Consider the following 20,851-nt stretch of genomic DNA (forward strand, 5'->3'; position numbering starts at 1 on the left):
AAGAACTACACCTGCTCTGCTTCCACTCAGTGATCTCACTGAAAGACGGCACCAAGTCAAGATGCACAGCTTTGCCATACTGGGGTGCAACAGCAGACAACCTAATTTGATTCCCTAAAAAGAGAGAAGGGACGACTCTTTTTCAAACAAAGGTGGCTATGTGTTATGGGGATGTCTTTGAGAGGATAGAGTCAGAGAGAGAGAGAGAGAGAGAAGTCATATGAATCTCAGAAACAAAATGCATCGTGGCTCAGTGGAAAGAGCCCAAATTTAGGAGTCAGAGGTCATGGGTTCTAACCCCGGCTCCACCACTTGTCAGCTGTGTGACTTCAGGAAAGTCACTTAACTTCTCTGTGCCTCAGTTCCCTCATCTGCAAAATGGGGATTAAGACTGTGAGCCATACGTGGGACAACCTGATTACCTTGTATTCCTCCCTGCGCTTAGAACAGTGCTTGGCACCTAGTAAGCACTTAACAAATACTAACATGATTATTCACCACAATTTTTTGTTGAAGCAGCAATATTTATCCATGTTTGCAGGAACTCTGGTGCCTAAGAAATGGAGTCCTCTGCTTCAGACACACCTGTGGGTGTCTTAGAGAAACATAGAACTTTGCCCACCAACTTGACATGCCAAAATGATGAACATGACTCAATCCAAGCCAATAAGTGTTCAAAACAGCCCAGGAGGAAAAGCCATGCCTTTCAGAACAGTCTCTGAAAGGATGTCTTGTGTGTTCACCAAAGGAATAGATCAAAAAAGGATGACAAACCCTCCACAGAACACATTTTCATTCTGCGTGATTTGTATTACCAATACTCCATTTTCAGGCTTTTGCAAAGGAACAGCATCTCTAAAGAGCACCCTTCTTCTGACCCTTGTATTTTACTTCTCTGGTTTTTAACATTCTCAATAAAAAAATGTTTCCAATTAGCAACAAATGCAATTGCTGCTTAAAACCATAAAACAACCATCAAGTTGAACTTTAAATGGTACGGCAAGCTCACACAAAAACTGACATCACCTTGGATTCAGAAGCCCCTCAGCTGAACTCTTCCTTAATGGTTTGTTGTTTGAGCTTAAATATCATTTTAGAAGTGACTCACCCAAGAATGTGCCTGGATGACATCATTTTTGTTCCCTCTTTTAATCTCATCCTGGCACTTACCCATCGACTTTCCCAGCTGAAATGCCTCTCTACAGACATGCAACATTGGCAAGTCATCATATTTGAAGAACTTTATTTGTATCTGGATTTTCTTAATCATCTTTGCACAATTACTCCCTCACTGTCAGGGGTCTCGATATCATGGAACACTGTGAAATTATTTTAAAATACATATAGAAAGGGGGGAGATTTTATCCCCTGATTATTCTAGAAATGGGACAGGAGAAAAAAAAGCAGTGGGAGAGAAGTTGTTGATTTTTTTCTATTTTATTCTGAGCTTCTTGGGTCTCACAAGAATTGGGAAGGGCAGTTGGGCAATTATGGAGAGACAGTGGGTGATTGGGGAGAAAAGTCATGGCTTTGACAAGAATTGGGTAGAAACTTTGGAAAGCCACAATGCCCCATCTGTTTACTTTGTATTTATTATAACACTTGGCATGTAATTTTTTTTTTAATGGTATTTGCTAAGAGCTTACTATGTGCCAGACACTGTACTAAGCACTGGGATAGACACTATATAATCAGGTTGGACATAGTCTACGGCCATGTGTGTAGTAGATAGAGCATAGAAGATTGTGGGTTCTAATCCTGGCTCCGCAACTTGTCTGCTGTGTGGCCTTGGGCAAGTCACTTCACTTCTCTGTGCTTCAGTTCCCTCATGTGTAAAATGGGGATTAAGACTGCGAGCCCCATGTGGGACTGTGTCCAACCTGATTACCCTGTATCTACCCCAGTGCTTAGAACAGTGCTTGGCACATAGTAAGGGCTTCACAAATGCCATAATTATTATTATGATTATTATTATCATTATTATTATGCTCTCTAGTCCCTGTTCTTGACAAAGTAGGTTCTCAGAAAATACAACTGTTTGAATGGATGGATGGATGGATGGATGGATGGATGGATGGATGGTGGATGGATGGATAGATGGACAGGTTTGAGAGATGGAAATATCTGAGTGTCTTTGAAAAAATGGTGATTGTATAGTAGTGTAAGGAACTGCTTATGATTTAGAAGTGATTAAAAAGTGGGGCCAGAAGTCTGTAGACTGTGAGCTCCTCCTCTGGGCCTTTTAGACTGTAAGCTCTTTGCGGGTAGGGATTTTATCTATCTACTTTATTAAATTATATTCCCTCAAGTGCTTGGTAGAATGTTCTGTACCCGGTAAACACTCAATAAATAACAATGATTGTTGAGACACACTGACTTTTAGTCCCATGTGAAATGCTCAAAGGATCTATTATATCCATTTCTTTCTTTCTACCAAATACAACAATTAAAGGACTTAATGTTCTTTAAATGTGAACTAAAAAGCATGCAAGTCTCATTTTTACGGCTACAGAGTTCCAAGAAACACAATTAAAGCCTCTATCTTGTTTAAGCTCCTCCAATTGTTTTCCATCAAATCTATTCACAAATATTTCCAGTTTCAAATATTTCCAATTCATCTTGCTACCCGATTCCATTCTTGTGACAAATCAAAAACCCCACTGAGACCCCCTCAAGAAACAAAGAAAAAAAAAAGGAGAAAAGAAACCAGCACCAGCAGAAAAAACATGTCTGACAATGATAAGGCACAGATCCAGAAACTGACCTAGCAATACAGGCACAGAGAGAAATGGAGGGGAGGAGAAGACAGAGATAGAGATGGAGAAAATGAGGTAGAGTGTTCTAGACAGAGGGAGAGATACTTGAGGAGACAAAGAGTCAGTGTTGTTCCTCCTTCAGTTCTGCCCCCTTTCCTGCAAACTGCCCAAAATTGCGGCCACTGAAAAGCAGCATGGCATAGTGGATAGAGCAAGGGCCTGGGAGTAAGAAGGACCTGGGTTCTAATCTCAGCTCCCCCCACACGTCTGCTCTGTCACCCTGGGCAAGTCACTTCACTTCTCCGGGCCTCAGTGACCTCATCTGTCAAATGGGGATTGAGACTGTGAGCCCAGTGTGTGGCAGGGACTGCGTCCAACCTGATTTGCTTATACCCACCCCAGCCCTTAGTACAGTGAATGGCACACTGTAAGCACAAAACAAATACCACAATTACCATCACCATTATTATTATTATTAGATCCAAACAGAACCATAACCTCTCGCCCATGTTCTTCCTCTGGTCCGGAACACCCCCACCCCCACCCCGCCCAACCCTTTATGTTGGAAAGACCATCACTCTCCCCAGCTTCAAAATCTTATCAAAAGTGCCATCTCCAGGAAGCCTTTCCTGACGAAGTCCTCATTTTCTCTTCTCCCACTCCCTTCAGCATCAATCTTGCACCGGGATTTGTACTCTTTTTATTCGCCCTCCCCTCAGCACCATAGCACTTATTTACATACCAGGAATGTATTTATTTATATTAATGTCTGTTTCCCCCTCTAGACTATAAGGTTATTGTAGACAAGGAACGTCTGTACCAATTCTGTTGTTTTCTACTCTCCCAAGTGCTTAACACAGTCTTTGGCACCCAGTAAGTGCTCAATAAATATAATTGATTGATTGATTGACCATTCATTGCCCAGGACATCCTACTCCTCCTGCTGGCATGGTAACAATAAGCAGGAAGGCCAGTTAGAGTGAGTTCCTCCTATCCACTGTTGGGTAGGGACTGTCTCTATATGTTGCCAATTTGTACTTCCCAAGCGCTTAGTACAGTGCTCTGCACATAGTAAGCGCTCAATAAATACGATTGATGATGATCCAGTAGGCTCCTGGGAACCATCCCCTAAGCAATAGCATATTTGGAGCAGACAATCCAGATGGGCAGCAGCGGTATGGGAGAGAATCGAAGGTGGAGACTCAGGTTTATGGTGTGGAAGGAGGCAATGGTAAACCACTTCAGGATTTTTACCAAGAAAACTCTACAGATACACTACCAGAATGATTGCAGACGGAGAGTGGGACATTCTGGAAGAGATGTGTCTGTGGTGTCACTACGGGTCATAAACAACTCGACTGCATAAGACAAGATGAGTCCCCAAGTTGATTTTCCCATTGCTCTAGCCACTAAGGAGCTTTTCCAGGATCCTGCATATCTGGCTTAACTAACTCAATCTTCCACATTGTTCTGGGAGTGGAGACACAACTTCGCAATAGCTGAATTGTCCAAAAACAAACAAAAGAATCAAAGAAAAATAAAAGTTGGCCCAAGAAACCCAAACCAAATTCAATCTTAAATCCTCTCCCCGAATCACTTCTGGTTTCGGTATGTGTCCCAGGAGCCAAGAGTCTCCTCTGACTGAAAGGATAGTGAGTTAACGAACGGGCGGCTCCAGAAATCCAATAACTGCGTACAGTGTTCTCTCTCCGCAAGCTTCCCCGGATGGTCTGATCACGGGGATGAGACTTGAGCTGGGCAAACATACCATACAAATTTCAAGTTCATGCTGACCTCCCTCCAGGAGCCTGTCCACCAGGGCGATAATGTTCAAACTTTGTTTTTATTCCAAATAACTTGCTGGTATGGGAGGAGGGAGCGGGGGAAAAGTTGGAAGTGGAATGGGCAGGGAAGGAGGGAGTGGGGTCAGAGTAAATACATCATATACTTCCGTGTCCATCTTCCTCAAGTCACAAGTTCAAATATTGATTACTAAAAATGAGCTTTGATCGAATGGCAAAATTGTGGATGGATAATGGTGATGTTTATTAAGTACAGAGAAGTAGTGTGGCCTTGTGGTTAGAGTACGGGCCTGGGACTCAGAAGGATCTGGGTTCCAATTTCGGCTCCACTACTAATCTGCTGTGCAACATTGGGTAAGTCACTTCACTTCTCTGTGCCTCAGTTCCCTCATCTGTAAAATGGGGCATAAGGCTGCGAGCCCCATGTTGGACATGGACTGTGTCCAACCTGATTATATTGTATCTATCCCAGTGCTTAGTACAGTGCCTGGCACATAATAAGCTCTTAGCAAATACCATTAAAAAAAAACACCTATTGAGTGCCAAGTGTTGGAATAGATACAAAATAAGCAGATGAGTGCAAAGCCTAGACTATTAAGCTTGTTGTGGGCAGGGAATGTGTTTGCTTATTGTTGTACTGCACTCTCCCAAGGGCTTACTAAGTACAGCGCTTTGCACACAGTAAGTGCTCAATAAATAAAATCTAATGAGTGAATGAATGGATCATTTGTGGGTGATTCTGTTCTGTTATATGATGCTGACTTTGGTTCACAAGTGGCTGTGCTGAAACTGCTTCTCAAGTAGATGTGACGTCACGATAGGGACAGGGATCACAGTCATATAGAAGGTTGGAAACAGCCATATAGACCTTCAACTCATTTGGTGGTCCATTATTTCAAAATGCTAAATGCTCTTTCAATTCCTATTCCCCCATATTTCCCCTTGAGCCCGATTTTCATCAACTCCTCCAGACCTAAGTCCCCTGCTTGTCATATTAGTGCTCTTCTAACCTTTGCCTTCTTGTCAACACAAATATCGGGAGATATTTCCAAATGTCTAGCTTTCATAGTAATTATTTTTTATTTATTGAAGAGAGACTTGCCCTCTTAAGCAAGACAGGTCTTGGGAGCCCAGTGTCAGGAAAAAACAGTGGCCTAAATTAGATGTGCAATTTGGGAAACTTGACAACAGCACAGGGCAGCCTGGTTTCCAAAAGGCAATTTGGAAGAAAAAGTTTGTTTTAAAGTGAAATTGAATATGAAAGATATTGAGAATGGGAAACTAGGCGGGTGCTCCCAGGAATCAAGGTCATGTTTGATTTCCTCTGCTCACACTCCCTTTCAGTCCCTGCCCCTTCCCTCCCTTAGGAGATAGGAAGAAAAGACATAATTTAGATATGGTACTTCAAAGCCCCTGTGCCAAACAGATGCCCAGGATGGTACTTGCTGTTTCTGAAATAGAAAGTGCCTTGCATTCTCTCAGACTAATACATGGAGGCAGCATATCCCAGTGGAAAGGGCACAGAGCTAAGCCTCAGGAGTTACGGCTTTTAGCCCCGGCTCCATCACAGGCCTGCTGTACCTTTGGTTATGCCACTTAACTCCTCTAGGCCTCAGTTTCCACATCTAAAAAATGGAGAAAATAAAAATAGAGAAGCAGGGTGGCTCAGTGGAAAAAGCACGGGCTTTGGAGTCAGAGGTCATAGGTTCAAATCCTGCCTCTGCCACTTGTCAGCTGTGTGACTTTGGGCAAGTCACTTAATTTCTCTGGGCCTCATTTCCCTCATCTGTAAAATGGGGATTAAGACTGTCCCACATGGGACAACCTGATCATCTTGTAACCACCCCAGTGCTTAGAACAGTCCTTTGCACATAGTAAGTGCTTAATAAATGCCATCATCATCATCATCATCATCATAATCAAAACCCACCTATCCCTATTTCTGTAGGGACACAATGAGATAACTGATATCGGAAAGATATGTGGCATCATAGGGCCCCATGGAAGAACTTCATCAGGGTACAGGCAAGATATTTACGGCTACCGAATAAAATCTTGCTGATGTAAGCGTTTGACCCCTGACTTGACAAGTTTCCCCTTGGGAGCTTTTGGAATATGAACGCTCCTTCGTGTCATTTGGCTTTAGAGTCTGAATTTTCTATCATTTGAGGGGGGAATTTGAAGGAAAAGAAAGTCGGGAAGAAGGATAGAGAAGCCACTCAAAGTGAATTTCAGGCATCTCTCAAACAGGCTAAATAACTCCATGTTTCCTTTTGGTTATGAGCGGATGCGGTTCATCCTTTAAGATGCTGATAATCTCTGGGGGCTCAGATGGGGAAAGGTCCCCCCACTATTCTGCACATCTCGGAATCCTCACCCCTGCATTATCCTCCTCTCAACTGCAAGTTCCTTGTGGGAAGGGAATACGTCTACTAACTCTGTTGTAATGTACTCGCCCAAACGCTTAATATCTTGCTCTGAACTCAGTAAGCACTTAATAAATTCCATTGATTTATTGATTGAAAAGTGACTCTGCCTCCTTTAGTGCTCAGATAGTTTTGAGGAACAGTGGAATTGGCACTGTGAAGAGAGAATGGGCCAACTATTTCAAAATAAGGTCAAGGGAGTGGTGTTTTATGTCTTGTTCCTTCCAGAGCTACAGCTCTTTCACTCAGAACATCCCAGGAGGAAGCACCATGGCCTGGAGGAAGCATCATGACCTAGTGGATTAAGCAGGGGCCTGGGAATCAGGGGACCTGAGTTCCAATTCCAGCTCTGCCACTTGACCGCCGTGTGACCTTGGGAAAATCACTTCACTTCTCTGTGCCTGTTACCTCATCTGTAAAACAGGGATTAATACGGTAAGCCGTATGTGGGACGTGGACTTCGTCCAACCTGATAAATTCATACACTTATTACAGTGCCTGGCACACAGTAAGCACTTAACAAATACCATAAAAAAGGAGGGAACAGTAAGACAACATCATTAACAGTAGCATCTTCCAAATGTCCACTATGTTCACTACGCACTGACAATGCTGCATCCACTCAAAAATTGATATTTATTGAGCACTTACTCTGTGTAAGAGCACTGTATTAAGCGCTTAGGAGAGTACAATACACAGAGTTGGCAGACACATTCCCTGCCAACAACGAACTTACAGTCTAGAGGGGGGTGTCACAAGAATGTAGCAGCTCTTTTTGATCGAAAGCATCCTAAGAAACTAGAGATGAGGAGGCCAAAGGAAAAAATCATGTGGGATTGTGAGCTCATCCAGTTTTAATCTACACCCACTTGCTTGGTGAACTCATTTGCTCTATCATCTCTGTGTGGATGATACCCAAATCTATATCTCCTCCCCTGTTCTCTCTTCCTCCCTTCAGGCTTGTATCTCCTTCTGCCTTCAGGACATCTCCATCTGGCTGTCTGCCCGCCACCCAAAACTCAACATGTCCAAGACTGAGCTCCTTATCTTCCCTCCAAAACCCTGTCCTCTCTCTGACGTTCCCGTCACTGGGGATGACACAACCATCCTTCCCGTCTCACAAGCCCGCAACCTTGGTGTCATCCTCGACTCCGCTCTCTCATTCACCTCACAGATCCAATCCAGCACCAAAGCCTGCCAGTCTCACCTTCACGACATCGCCAAGATCCACCCTTTTCTCTCCATCCAAACTGCTACCACATTAGTACAGTCTCTCATCCTATCCCGACTGGATTACTACATCAGCCTCCTTTCTGACCTCCCAACCTCCTGTCTCTCCCCGCTTCAGTCCATACTTCACTCAGCTGCCCAGATTATCTTTCTATAGAAACATTCTGGGCATGTCACTCCCCTCCTCAATAATCTTCAGTGGTTGCCTATCAACCTCCTTATCAAGCAAAGACTCCTCACTATTGTCTTGAAAGCTCTCCATGACCTTGCCTTCTTCTACCTCCCTTCCCCTCTCTCCTTCTCCAGATCAGCCCACACACTCTGTTCCTCTGCTGCCAACCTCCTCACTGTGCCTTGTTCTCACCCATCCCACCGTCGACCCCTGGCCCATGTCCTCCCCCTGGCCTGGAATGCCCTCCCTCCTCTCATCTGCCAAACTAGCTCTTTTTCTCCCTTCAAAGCCCTATTAAAGGCTCACCTCCTCCAAGAGGCCTTCCCAGACTAAGCCCCCCTATTCCTCAGCCCCCCTCTCCATGTCACCCCAACTTGCTCCCTTTGCTCTCCCCCAAGCACTTGTGAACCTATATACATATCTATAATTCTATTATCTACAATTCAATTCATATTAATGCCTGTTCACTTGTTTTGACATTTAGAGAAGCAGCGTGGCTCAGTGGAAAGAGCATGGGCTTGGGAGTCAGAGGTCATGGGTTCAAATCCCAGCTCCACTGCTTGTCAGCTGTGTGACTTTGGGCCAATCACTTAACTTCTCTGTGCCTCAGTTACCTCACCTGTAAAATAGGGATTAAGATTGCGAACCCCACATGGGACAACGTGATCACTTTGTATCCTCCCCAGCGCTTAGAACAGTGCTTTGCACAGAGTAAGCACTTAACAAATACCAAAATTATTATTATTATTATTATTATTATTATTATTATTATTATTATAATAATAATTCTATTTATTTATATTGATGCCTGTTTTCTTGTTTTGATGTCTGTCTCCCCCCTTCTAGACTGTAAGCCTGATGTGGCCAGGGATCATCTCTCCTTATTGCTGAATTGTACTTTCCAAGCACTTAGTACAGTGCTCTGCACACAGTAAGTGCTCAATAAATATGATTGAATGAATACTAATAATAATAATGATAATGACATTTATTAAGTGCTTACTATGTGCAAAGCACTGTTCTAAGCACTGGGGAGGTTACAAGGTGATCAGGTTGTCCCACGTGGGGCTCACAGTCTTCATCCCCATTTTACAGATGAGGGAACTGAGGCCCAGAGAAATTAAGTGACTTGCCCAAAGTACACAGCTGACAATTGGTGGAGTTGGGATTTGAACCCATGACCTCTGACTCCAAAGCCCGGGCTCTTTCCCACGGAGCCACGCTGCTATTAATGAAGAAAGTGAGAAACAGGGATTGTGAGCTCATCCATTTTCAATGAAATCTCCTTGAGATCAGGAACCATGTCTTTTATTTACTTTTTTGCCCTTTTCCAAGCTCCTAGGTCAGTACCCTGCAAAGCAAGAACTCAGTATTCACTACCTGGCATAGATGATGATGATGGACAAAAACAATGGTTGTGCCTCCGTTCTGAGACTGGTCAGGCATAAACCCAGCAGGTGTTCTTTTTTTATGGTATTCCTTAAACACATGTGTCAAGCACTGTAGTAAGTGTTGGGGTAGTTACAAGCTAATCAGATTGGATATAATCCAGCTCACATATGGGGCTAACAGTCCTAATCCCCATTTTACAGATTACATAACTGAGGCACCGAGAAGTGAAGTGATTTGCCCGAAGTCACACAGCAGACAAGTGGTGGAGCCAGGATTAGAACCCAAGTCCTCTGAATCCCAGCCCCACACTCTTTCCTCTAGGCCACATTGCTTCTCTAACTGGCAGATTGGGGACTAGAGCCCAAGATTCCTGGTTCCCAAAGTAATGCCATTTCTACTGGATGAACAATAGGAACGGTGCTCAATAAATGTTCTTTATTGATGGGTGACTGATAAGGGGCAAGAGTGTAGCTGACTTAGCAGTGAATGAATAAGGTCATTTGTCCCTACCTGCCAGGTCAAGTGTATAATCTTTGTTGGGAGAGGAATGAAAACTACAGTCAATCAATCAATCAATCGTATTTATTGAGCACTTACTGTGTGCAGAGCACTGTACTAAGTCATCTTGCCGACTTTAGCAAAGTTACCTGTTCAAAGAATTGTTGGTGTGGAACAAGGTTGGACCTTTCAGCATTGTGTGAGGCTCTAGAAATATTGAAGAATTTGAGTAGATTTTTCTTCTCAATCCCTTTAGGAGCCCCTGACTCTTTCTGAAAAATGGTTTTTGAACCAGAATCTTGCTTGTATAATTTGAGCTTTCTCTTTGTACAAAAAAAATCACTGTAAAGAAACAACATTTTCCTTATAAAGCATAGGGTACAGTGAAAGGGAACATAACTTGCAAAATTGGAAATAGAGGAAAACATCAATCTCTAATCAAAAAAATATATGCAGTTTCAGACTGGTTCATCCGTGAGAGCTAAGAGGAGATTTTCTATCAGCACCTGTGTTAAAACCCTGTCTTGATTGACATAATTCCCTTCATGGTAGTACATGTTTAAAGTGCATACTGTATTGATCACTTCATGTCAAAATCACCTCTGGATTTTTTTCTAAGATGTTTCCTTTAATGTAACTATGAGAAAAGTTAAAATAGGTAAAATGAAAGCAGTTGGGTAAACAGTCTTTTACTACACCCAGACCATAGTGACTTCTGTAACTGAAGCCATGGAAATCCTTAAGGATCTGAATAGATTAGGACCACCCCCTACCCCAACTCCCCACCCCTAGCCCATAGATTAGATGCCAGTGGACCAGAGACAACCTCCCAGGGTCATGCCTGGAGAATTTCCAGTACTCTACCAGTTTCGACTACAAGAGGAAGAGTCAAGCAGGGGCATTGACCAGCTGTTCAAAGAATTGTTGGTTTGGAACAAGGTTTGACCTTTCAGCATTGTGTGAGGCTCTAGAAATATTGAAGAATTTGAGTAGATTTTTCTTTTCAATCCCTTTGGGAGCCCCTGAAGCTTTCTGAAAAATGGTTTTTGAACCAGAATCTTGCTTGTATAATTTGAGCTTTCTCTCTGTACAAAAAAAATCACTATAAAGAAACAACATTTTCCTTATAAAGCATAGGGTTTATAAGGCATAACATTGGCCAGTGGCTAGTGAGTGGAAGGCAATCTGCTACAATCAAGACTCACCTGTGCTGGGCAGGAGTGGCAAGGAGAGAATCGAGGTCGGAGACTCAAATTTACTACCCAGAAGGAGGCAATGGTAAACTACTTCGGTATTTTTACCAAGAAAACCAGAACAATTGCAGATGGCGGTGGGGTGTTCTGGGAAAGATGTGTCCATGGCATCCCTATGGGTCGGGGATGACTCAACAATATAAGAAAAGACAAGGACCAGAGACCACACAAGAGAATGGAGTGAGACTGGAGCATGGCAACATGTCCAGTAAAAAGTTGGGATGCAGGAAATTCAGCAACTGGTGTTTGAGGAGTTTCCAGGTGGAAGGGAATCAGAGCACCTGGAGAGAACGGGGAACAGGGATTGGGGTGAGATCGGAGGACAATGTTGGGAGGGACAGGAAAAACAAAGGTGATGACAGGTGGCTGCTTGCCCCCTAAAGAAAATGTGTTTGAAAAATAATAATGATAATAATAATAATAATAATGATTATGGTAGTTGTTAAGCACTTACTATGTGCAAAGCACTGTTCGAGATACAAGTTAATCAGGTTGGACACAGTCCCTGTCTCACATGGGGCTCACAATCTTAATCCCCATTTTATGATGAGGGAACTGAGGCCCAGAGAAGTGAAGTGACTTGTCCAAGATCACACAGCAGGCGGAGCCGGGATTAAAACCCAGGTCCTTCTGGCTCCCAGGACCGTGCTCTAGCCACTAGCCCACCCTGCTTCTCTGAAAAATGAAGGCGAGAGGAGAGAAAAATTGTCCTGGCTCAGATGTAGAAGCAGAAGAGTCACCCAGCTGCTGAGAGAGACAGCCGAGAGTCAGTTTACCCTCTCGCACGTAAGAACCTCTTGACAATCGATGAGACCCATATGGTCCAATCCCAAGGGAACTATATGGCCAGAACAGCTGGGCCTTACATTGTTTTGCAATTTATTTTTTCATCAAAGTAATCAAATTACCAAAAGAAAATATAAAGGGGGCTTTTCCATTCTGTGTTCTCAAAGAAAAAAAAGCAATTTTGGGGGTATTGTTTTTGTTAAGGAGAATAACATATTTCCCAACCTCCCTGTCTCTTTTCGAGAACATTCCAAAGGCCATGTTTGGAGCACGTGTGAATCTCAAACCTGTAGACGTGGGAGCCGGACCTGAGGATTTTGTTGTTGGCCAGAGCACGTGAGAGAGGTGAGCACTGATGAATGCTTGTACTGGGGAGGGCCATGACTCTAATGCTTTATTAAGGCAGAACTCAAGTCATGGGTTCAAATCCTGGCTCCGCCACATGTCTGCTGTGTGACCTTGGGCAAGTCACTCAACTTCTCTGAGCCTCAGTTCCCTCATCTGTAAAATGGGAATTAAGACTGTGAGCCCCACGTGGGAGAACCTGATCACCCCAGTGCTTAGAACAGTGCTTTGCACATAGTAAGCGCTTAACAAATGCCATTATTATTATTATTACTTTTTTAAAAAATGGTATTATGTGCATATTATGTGAATCAATCTAAGCTCTGGGGTAGGTACAAGTTAGTAGGACTGACAGTCAAGAAGGAGGGAGAACAGATATTGAATCCCTATTTTACAACTGAGGAAACTGAGGCAAGGCCAATTTCAGTGGCTTGCCCAAGGTCACACAACAGGAAAGTGGGAGAAACGGGATTAAAACCCAGGCCCATGCTTCATCCATTTGGTCACAATGCTTCCCCATATTTTTAGGTTCTACTGTGGGAGGAAGCAGGGCAGGCGAGGTCAGGGGGGGGAATCTTCAACAAGCCATAGTCAGGGGAAACTCTCCCTTTCTGTTCAAAAAGGAGCAAGGCTGGGGATTGTGCTAACCGCTACCGTCGCAACAGAAAAGGTGAGACGGTTGGAGAGGGGAAGGGATGTTGGGTGTAACTCACAGTGGGGTCTGTTACATTATTCGTTACCTTCTGGGTTTCTCTGAGCCTCCAAGGTGTGGTCAATCTCTCTGAGGGAATCTGTGTGTCCCTCCACAGGTCTTTTTCAAAGAGTATTTCTCTCTGGGAATCTCTGTTGGTGTGTTTTTGGTCTGGGGATCTTTGGGAGTGTCTCGCCTACAGTGCCTGTTGATAGGTTGGTTTCTATTAATAATGACGGCATTTATTAAGCGCTTACTATGTGCAAAGCACTGCTCTAAGCACTGGGGTGGTTACAAGGTGATCAGGTTGTCTCACGGGGAGCTCACAGTCTTAATCTCCATTTTACAGATGAGGCAACTGAGGCACAGAGAAGTTAAGTGACTTGCCCAAAGTCACACAGCTAATTGGTGGAGCCAAAATTTGAACCCATGACCTCTGACTCCAAAGCCTGTGCTTTTTCCACTGAGCCATACTGCTTCTCATTTTTGTCAAGCATCAATCAATCGATTAATTGTATTTACTGAGCACTTATTGCATGCAGAGCACTAGACTAAGAGCTTGGGAGATCACAATCCAACAGGCTTAGCAGATACATTCCCTGCCCACGATGAGTTAACAGTCTCGATAAGAATCGGAATTTCAATTTGGCTTCCCTGGAAGAAGGAGGTAGCGAGGAGGGGCTCCAGAAGACCTCCTTTAACCTGAGGTTCCCCTCTGGAGTAGAACCTATTGTCTTTGACTTCGGAAAGGTGGTCTGGTTCCCCTATTCCCTTTCTTTTCGTGGATGCCGTCTCTCTGGGGATTTAAATGTTGGAATTCTTGGCTCCGCACTTTAGAATTGGGGTTGGAACAATTAGAGTCATCCTCTCTCCCTGATGGTGTGGTTGTTTGTTTTTTAATGATTCATTTGGGTCTCATTTGCTCTTTGATCTGTTCCTTCTGGGGAAATTCTGACCCATCTCTCAACTGGACATCCCATGACTGAGGCAGAATCACTGCTGGCTTCCCCTCTTGCCCGTTAGCTTTTTCTTGAGCCTCTGGTGACCTTACCTAGTCCTTTGAATCAGCCATCCACCCTCCCCATCTGGAGCGCTGACTCTGTTTAGAAATAATTCTCTTGAGCTGCTATTAATAGACCTCTCAGACATTCTTCTCGCAGGACAATGGGCTTTATGAAGGATTTCTGCAAATGTTTTCGTGGATATTTTGGCAAGCAGTATTGCCTCATTTTTCTCTGGTTCAATGGGGTAGAACGCCTTACATGGACAGCTTTGCATAATTGAGTCACTCAACTAACAGGGTTGAGTGTTATCCAAGCAAAACCAACGCTTGTCTTCCCCACCCCTGCCCCCACGAAATTTCAAACCCACATTTCTAAACAGCACAAAACGTTTCTGGCATTATTTTTGATTTTAAAAGGAGGGGGTTGATCAGTCAATCAATTAATGATGTGCATTTAGCTTTAATTCTATTTGTTCTGATGACTTGACACCTGTCCACATGTTTTGTTTTGTTCTCTGTCTCCCTCTTCTAGACTGTGAGCTTGTTGTTTGGTAGTGACCATCTCTATATGTTGCCTACTTGTACTTCCCAAGTGCTTAGTACAGTGCTCTGCACATAGTAAGGGCTCAATAAATAAGATTGATTGAATGAATGAATAATGGTATTTACTGAGCAGCTTCTGCGCATTAGAGCACTGTAGTAGATGTTTGAGAGAGAACAAGAGAACTAGAAGACATGATTCCTACCCTCAGGAAGTTTACGATCAATAATAATTATGGTATTTGTGAAGTGCTAACTATGTGCCCTTCCCTTCTAGACTGTGAGCCCACTGTTGAGTAGGGACCATCTCTATATGTTGCCAACATATACTTCCCAAGCGCTTAGTACAGTGCTCTGGACACAGTAAGTGCTCAATAAATACGATTGAATGAATGAAAGAATGAATGTGCCAGGCACTGTACTGAGTGCTGGGGTGGAAACGAGCAAATCGGGGAGACAGAGAACCTGGATTTTAATCTCTCCGTTTTCTGTTCCTTTAGGTGTGGCCCACTAAACTGATTCTTCAGCTGCCATGGTCCCCAGTAGTCAGCCCACGGCTACATCACGCTGCTCAAAGAGCACAGTGTCATTTATTGAGTGTTAACTCTGAGCAGAGCACTGCTCAGAGCTTGGGAGAGCACAGGATAACAGAATTAGCAGATCTGTTCCCTGCCCTTAACGAGCTTAGAGTCTGCTTCCTGCCCTTCATATTTTGTGAGCCCCATTCCAGTTCACTATAAAAGCCGTGACATATCCCGGGTTGTCTTCCCTTCTCCTCACATGCCCTGCCCATCTCCACGGTAAGATTGCCTCAGCACTGGTTCATTCATTCATTCATACATTCAATCGTATTTATTGAGCGCTTACTGTGTGCAGAGCAATGTACTAAGTGCTTGGGAAGTACAAGTTGGCAACATATAGAGACGGTCCCTACCCAAAAGTGGGCTCACAGTCTAGAAGGGGGAGACAGAGAACAAAACAAAACATATGAACAAAATAAAATAAATAGAATAGATATGTACGAGTAAAATAAATAGAGTAATAAAGACATACAAACATATATACAGTTGCTGTGGGGAGGGGAAGGAGGTAAGGCGGGGGGGATGGGGAGGGGGAGGACAGGGAGAGGAAGGAGGGGGCTCAGTCTGGGAAGGCCTCCTAATAAATAATGGCATTTATTAAGCACTTACTATGTGCAAAGCACTGTTCTAAGCACTGGGGAGGTTACAAGGTGATCAGGTTGTCCCAAGGGGGCTCACAGTCGTTAGTCCCCATTTTACAGATGAGGTCACTGAGGCCCAGAGAAGTGAAGTGACTTGCCCAAAGTCACACAGCTGACAAGTGGCGGAGCCGAGATTTAAACCCAGGACCTCTGACTCCAAAGTCCGTGCTCTTTCCATTGAGCCACGCTCCTTCTAATGAGCTGACTCCAGTGTTGCAGCACCCCTTGCAGGAGTGCTCTCGACTGTAAACTCGCTGTGGGCAGGGAACGTGTTTACCAACTCTTTTTCATTGCACTCTCCCATGTGCTTAGTGCTGTGTTCTGCATACACAGGAAGTGCTCAGTAAATATGATGGATTGAAGGGTGGTGATGAAAGGGATATAAGAAAGGATCCAAGATTCATGTTTCACTGTGGGCAAGGAATGTGTCTGCAGTGTGGCTTAGTGGAAAGAACATGGGCTTGGGAATCAGAGGCTGTGGGTTTGAATGCCGGCTCTGCCACTTGTCAGCTGTGTGACTTTGGGCAAGTCACTTAACTTTTCTGGGCCTCAGTTACCTCATCTGTAAAATAGTGGTTAAAAAATGTGAGCCCTACGTGGGACAATCTGATTACCCTGTATCTACCCCAGTGCTTAGAACAGTGCTTGGCATATAGTAAGCGCTTAATAAATACCATTATTATTATTATTATTATTATTATTATTATTACATTGTACTCTCCCAAACACTTAATGCAGTGATCTTCACACAGTAAGCACTCCGTAAATATGATTGAATGAATGATTTTTTTTTTTTTTTTTACTAAGACGGAACCTGTACCTGCTGATTCACTAATCCACTTCTGGGAAGTTCTATCATGTTGTAATAGCTTTGAAGAGGTGATAAAACACAGAGCAGACGTTTCTGCTTTAAAGCCAATTTCATTGACTTTCCCCCAAGGTTCCCCTCGATGCAGGCAGGGTATCTGGCTCTCAAGAGGGTTGACCTTGGCTATGGAGAACCACAACTTATTCTATTTTGTTCTTGATGTTAAACGAGATTTAGCAATGGCCCCGTGGACAAGGCCCTTGGTCAACTGTTTAAATGAAGCCAAAATGGCAGGCTGTCTGTCCTCTGGGAAATTACAATCTAAGATGGATGATATCAGCAAGTCAGTTAACTGTACTTATTGAGTGTCTACAGAGGGTAGAGCACTGTACTGAACAGCTACTGCATGAACAGCACTGAACATGGTACACTTGGCTGCGTACCCTGCAGGCAATTGGTATTCTTCCCACCCTCAGCCCCACAGCACTCATATACATACCTATAAATCTATACATTATTTATTTATATTAATGAATGTTTCTTCCTCATGACTGTAAGCTCACTGTGGGCAGGGAATGTGCGTACCAACTCTGATTCATTCATTCATTCATTCATTCAATTGTATTTATTGAGTGCTTACTGTGTGCAGAGCACTGTACTAAGCACTTGGGAAGTACAAGTTGGCAACATATAGAGATGGTCCCTACTCAACAGTGGGCTCACAGTCTAGAAGGGGGAGACAGAGAACAAAACAAAACATATTAACAAAATAAAATAAATAGAATATGTACAAGTAAAATCAATAAATGAACAGAGTAATAAATACGTACAAACATATATACATATATACAGGTGCTGTGGGGAAGGGAAGGAGGTAAGGCGGGGGGCGTGGAGAGGGGGAGGAGGGGGAGAGGAAGGAGGGGGCTCAGTCTGAAGATGATGATGGTATTTGTTAAGAGCTTACTAAGTGCAAAGCACTGTTCTAAGCGCTGGGGGGATACAAGGTGATCAGGTTGTCCCACGTGAGGCTCAAAGTCTTAATCCCCATTTGACAGATGTGGTAACTGAGGCCCAGAGAAGTTAAGTCACTTGCCCAAAGTCACACAGCTGACAAGTGGCGGAGCTGGGATTAGAACCCATGACTTCTGACTCCCCAGCATGGGCTCTTTCCACTGAGCCATGCTGCTTCTCTAACTCGGCTGTACTGTACTCTCCCAAGCGCTTAGTGCAGTGCTCTGAACACATTAAGTCCTCACTAAAAACCATTGATTGAGTATAGAATACAGTAGAAGTAAAGGAAGCAACTCCTGCCCTCAAAGAGCTCATACTTTATTGATCATGATAATAATTGTAGCATTGATTAAGCACTTACTCTATGCAGTGATGCGTGGCTCAGTGGAAAGTGTGGGCTTGGGAGACAGAGGTCAAGTGTTCGAATCCCAGCTCTGCCACATGTCAGCTGTGTGACCATGGGCATGTCACCTAACTTCTCAGAGCCCCAGTTACCTCCTCTGTAAAATGGGGATGAAGACTGTGAGCCCCACGTGGGGACAACCTGATCACCTTGTATCCCCCTAGCACTTAGAGCAGTGCTTTGCACATAGTAAGCGCTTAACAAATGCCATCATTATTATACTACGTGCTGGGTTAGGTAGACAAAAATGACATTTTTTAAGTGCTTACTATGTGCCAAGTACTGTTCAAAGCACTGTAGTAGATACAAGATAATCAGGTTAGACACAGTCCCTGTCTCACTTGGGGCTCATAGTCTAAGTAGAAGGGAGAACAAATGTTGCATCCCTATTTTACAGGAGAGGAAACTGAGGCACACAGAAGTTAAGTGACTTGCACATGGTCACAGAGCAGGCAAGTGGAAGAGCTGGATTAGAACCCAGATCCTCTGATTCCCAGGCCTGTACTGCTTCTACCAGGTGATGCTGCTACTCAGTGAGTTGATAATCTATCAGTGATATTTATTGAATGCTTACTGTGTGCAGAACATGATACTAAGCACTTGGGAGAGTGCAATATTTTCAACACCGTGGATATGGGGTAGTAGGTTATTTCCAGAAGAGCTGTCTGACGATCATTTGGCATCATCTAGACTGTGAGCCCATTGTTGGGTAGGGACCGTCTCTATATGTTGCCAACTTCTACTTCCCAAGTGCTTAGTATAGTGCTCTGCATACAGTAAGTGCTCAATAAATAACGATTGGATGAATGAATGAATGAATCATCGAATATATCTTACCTAAATGTGAATGTACAGTTGAGCGAGAATATTTTTATTACTCGATTTCATGTTTATTACTCTGTTCTGATCACCAGTAATAGCTTCATCTGCAACACTTAGCACCTTCAGGCAGAATGGTGATAAGACGCACCCTTTCACCCTCTGGAGTGAAACTCTGCATTAATGAGAGCTTTTCATTCACTTATAAAAGTATAAAGAGAAGGGAGGTGAAGGAGAAGGAAAATACTTCATCCAAAAAGCTTCAAGGATTCTCGGTGCTGCACAGACCCCCTTTAATCCCAAAACTCACTTGCGAGGAGGGGAAACATTGAATCTACCAAAGAGAAGTAAACAAAGCCAGGGTTGGTGATAATGAACGCAATTCAAGTTTTTCCTAAGCAAAGGCTGGGGCTGGAATCCTAGTCAGTCAGAGGGTGTGTGAGAGCAGAAATTAGGGTTATGAGGTCACTGACTCTCCTTTGCTTGTTACCTTGGGGTCTGTCGAAACCAAATCTGACCTCCTTAGACTCATCTGCTGTGCGAGGAGGCCCTGTGGAGGATGGCCGTGTTTCTGGGAAAGCCATAGATTTTCCTCAGTGCTTGGAGTCTCTGAGTGGCTGCTGCTTGTACATATTTACTATTCTATTAATTTTGTTAATGATGTGTATCTAGCTTTAATTCTATTTGTTCTGACGACTTGACACCTGTCCACATGTTTTGTTTTGTTGTCTGTCTCCCCCTTCTATACTGCGAGCCCGTTGTTGGGTAGGGACCGTCTCTGTATGTTGCCGACTTGTACTTCCCAAACGCTTAGTACAGTGCTCTGGACACAGTAAGCGCTCAATAAATACAATTGAATGAATGAATGAATGCTGCTAAGGGTTTGTCCATCCAGGTATTGCTCTCACTCTCTCCAGACTGTGTGTTTATCTTTAGGAGAAGGGACTTACTTTCTCCCCTTCGTCAAGGTGGCTCTTGCCGAGATTTTGCCCATCATTCATTCATTCATTCATTCGATCGTATTTTTTTTTTGAGCACTTACTGTGTGCAGATCACTGTACCAAGAGCTTGGGAAAGAACAATGAGAAGCAGCGTGGCTCAGTGGAAAAAGCACGGGCTTTGGAGTCAGAGGTCACGCGTTCAAATCCCAGCCCTGCCAATTGTCAGCTGTGTGACTTTGGCAAGTCACTTAACTTCTCTGTGCCTCAGTTCCTCATCTGTAAAATGGGGATTAAGACTGTGAGACCCCGTGGGGCAACCTGATCACCTTGTAACCTCTCCAGTGCTTTGCACGAAGTAAGTGCTTAATAAACGCTATCATTATTATTATTATTACAATACATTAATAAAAAGACACATTCCCTGTCCACAATGAGCATACATTTGCAGACTTACAGTCTGCCTGTCTACTTTTGTTCTGTTTTGTTGTCTGTCTTCCCCCTTCTAGACTGTGAGCCTATTGTTGCCGAATTGCACTTTCCAAGTGCTTAGTACAGTGCTCTACACACATTAAGTGCTCAATAAATACGATTGAATGAATGAGTAGAGGGGGGAGACAGACATCAATACAAATAAATAAATTACAGGTATGAACATAAGAGCAGTGGGGCTGGGAGAGGGGGAAGAACAAAGGGAGCAAGTCAGTGTGATGCAGAAGGGAGTGGGAGAAGAGGAAAGGGGGATTTAGGGAAGGC

Source organism: Tachyglossus aculeatus, chromosome 2 (assembly GCF_015852505.1).
Source record: "Tachyglossus aculeatus isolate mTacAcu1 chromosome 2, mTacAcu1.pri, whole genome shotgun sequence".
In the NCBI taxonomy this organism is placed as follows: Eukaryota; Metazoa; Chordata; class Mammalia; order Monotremata; family Tachyglossidae; genus Tachyglossus; species Tachyglossus aculeatus.